Source organism: Balaenoptera borealis (genome assembly GCF_965194805.1).
Source record: "Balaenoptera borealis genome assembly, chromosome: 11".
Lineage (NCBI taxonomy): Eukaryota > Metazoa > Chordata > Mammalia > Artiodactyla > Balaenopteridae > Balaenoptera > Balaenoptera borealis.
In genome coordinates this window covers 71,767,654-71,770,781 of record NC_138868.1, presented here as the reverse complement: position 1 = coordinate 71,770,781, position 3,128 = coordinate 71,767,654, and the positions used below count along the sequence as shown (strand labels likewise).

General features: G+C 51.4%; 1 pseudogene across 1 annotated transcript; it reads left to right on the top strand.

The window, feature by feature from the left end:
• Positions 1–876: 876 nt before the first annotated feature.
• On the top strand, positions 877–2,829 carry LOC309605293 (lysine-specific demethylase 4D pseudogene; annotated as a pseudogene). The gene has a single exon. The product of its transcript is annotated as a lysine-specific demethylase 4D pseudogene (transcript).
• The last annotated feature ends 299 nt before the right edge of the window (positions 2,830–3,128 follow it).

Genomic DNA, 3,128 nt, shown 5'->3' with positions numbered 1-3,128 from the left:
CCTAAACTATAATTTTAAATTTATTTAAATAATTTAAATAAATTGTAAAAAATTGATTTCATAGAAATTTGTGAAAATCATCATAACTTGAAGAATTATGACAATGAGTCATTCTGATGGCTGTGTAACCAGTACCCCTGGGTTCACAACAGAATATTCACATTATTCTAGAGACTTCCTCACAGCCCCACTCACAACCTCTCTCTTTCAAAAAGGTAACCACTACTCTGACTTCTAACATAGATTACGTTGGTACCAAAAAATATCGTCATCTTATAGGTACCTTTTTATCTTTATCTAAATGGAAGCATAGAATAGGTATTCTTTTGAGTCCGGATAATTTTGCTCAGTATTATGTTTATAGAATTATTCTTTTATTTTCATGTAGTTTTTGTTGATCTCATTCCTGTATTGTATTCCATTGTATGAATATACTACAATGTACTTATCCATTCTAATGTTGACTGGCATTTGAGTTGTTTCCAGTGTTTGGCTACTGAAATCACGTTGTTCTGAACATTCTTGGACTTGACTTTCATTGCACAGACATACACATATCCTAGGCATGAATCATAGCACATGGGTAAGTTCAATTTTAGTGGATACTGTCCAAATAGGTTTTCAAAGTGAATGTAATGATTTCCGTTCTCCTTACTAGAGTACAAGAATTTCCATTGTTCACAACAACACCATTTCTTGTATTGTCAAACTTATGAAATTTTCGCCTTTATTGGAATATGCAATTAAAGTCCATGGTGGTGTTTTCTTTGTAGTTCCCTTGTAACTATTTCCAACCATCAGTTTTCAACCTGTCTCTATTCTTTTTCTTTTTAGGTTTTGCTTTCAATTCTGCCCTGAAGACACTGCCTTTGGGATACCCAGCCAGGGCTGGGTGATTCACTAGATCTCAAGAGGACAGAGCCAAGTGTCAACCAAGGACATCACAGACTTGCAGGCTCAGCCGGCATCAGTCCTGAGCAAGGCTTCTGCCCAGCGTGGAGTCCCCTGGAGAATCAGCAAGCCTAAGAAATATTATCAACTCATTGCATTAAAGTCTACTGCGGGCTCCTGCTGATATACTCCAACCCATTTTTGAAAAAGTAGTGTTTTCCAGCATCCTCACCTGCCCAGAACATACATCAGAACTTGGGAGTTTCCCGCTTATTAATGAAAGCTATGAAGTCTAAGTCCAACTGGGCCCAGAACCCAAGTTGTAGAATAATGGTATTTCATCCAACCAAAGAAGAGTTTAATGATTTCGATAAATACATTGCTTATATGGAATCCCAAGGTGCACACCGAGCAGGCGTGGCGAAGATCATTCCCCCCAAGGACTGGAAAGCCAGACAGACCTATGATGATATCAATGACATCTTAATAGCCGCTCCCCTCCAGCAGGTGACTTCTGGGCAGGCAGGTGTGTTTACTCAATACCACAAAAAGAAGAAAGCCATGACCGTGGGTGAGTACCACCACTTAGCAAATAGTGAAAAATACCGGACGCCACCACACTTTGATTTTAAGGACCTGGAGCGAAAATATTGGAAAACACGCCTCTATGATTCACCAGTATATGGTGCGGATGTGAGTGGCTCCTTATTCGATCAAAGCACGGAGCAGTGGAACCTTGGACACCTGGGAACCATTCAGGACCTGCTGGAGCAGGAGTGCGGAGTGGTCATCGAGGGCGTCAACACCCCCTACCTGTACTTCGGCATGTGGAAGACCGCCTTCGCCTGGCACACGGAGGACATGGACCTTTACAGCATCAACTACCTGCACTTCGGGGAGCCCAAGACTTGGTACGCGGTGCCCCCGGAGCACGGCCGGCGCCTGGAACGCCTGGCCAGGCAGCTTTTCCCGGGCAGCGCGCGGGGCTGTGACGCCTTCCTGCGGCACAAGGTGGCTCTCATCTCGCCCACGGTCCTCAAGGACAACGGCATCCCCTTCGATCGGGTCACTCAGGAGGCTGGGGAGTTCATCGTGACCTTTCCCTATGGCTACCACTCTGGCTTCAACCATGGCTTCAACTGCGCGGAGGCCATCAATTTCGCCTGCCCGCGCTGGATCGATTATGGCAAAGCGGCCTCGCAGTGCAGCTGCGGGGAGGCCCGGGTCGCCTTCTCCATGGACGCCTTCGTGCGCATCCTGCAACCGGAGCGCTACGAGCTGTGGAAACGCGGGCAGGAGCGGACCGTGGTGGACCACACGCAGCCCACGGCGCCCGACAGCCAGGTCCTGAACGCCTGGAGGGAGGTCCGCGCGTCCCTGGGAGCCGCTCTCGGCCAGAGGCACCACCTGCCCCGCCGCGCTCTGCGCCCCCGTAGGGCTGTAGCCGCGGGCGCTGGGACCAGCCACCGAGTCCCTGTGCGTGCTGGGTGCCGGCGCCCCTCGCCGGCCCGGGGTTCTTGCTCTGCCGCCCAGTTCGGGGCTGCGGCCACCAGCACCTCCGGCGAGCCCGGCCCGACCCAGCCGCCGACCGCAGGTCCATCCGCCCCGGATCGCCACCCAGCTGGAAGATGTGGCCCTCGTCGTCGTCCTTGGGAACAGGGCCCTCAGGAGCCAGCTGCTCCCCCCAGGGCTAAGAGGAGGCTTTCGTTAGACACAGATCAGGACCCAGAGGCTCCGCCCCTGCCTGTGGAGGCACCCTCGCCGGACAGCGCCGCCCCGCTCAGCCCTGGGCTCCAGCATCCCGCCACGGCTTCTGGCTGTGGTTGTGGCCCCGTCCCCTAAGCCCAGGGGATGCCTTTCTACCCCACTGCTCCTGCGTGGGGATCCTTTGAGACTGGTCATATTTACATTTCAGAGCTTTGGGTATTTGCAGGTCCCTAGTCTTGCGTGAGAGTGCCTCCTGTGCTGCCGCTGGACGTGCTGGGTCTGTGGTGTTTACCAAATTCTCCAAAGTTTGTTCTTCCTTCCAGACCCTGGAATCCTTGGACACCGCTAACTCCTGTGTCACAAACTGAGGTTTCATGCACTGGACACTCTAGTGGCTCTGGGAACTAGGTCCTGCTGAGGTCGCCAGAGCCCAATCTACCTCACACTCCCATCCTGTGGGCCAGCTCTGGACGCTGCTGAACTTCTAAAGAACCCTGGGCTTTGATTACCCTCCAGTCTCTCTCCTTTTC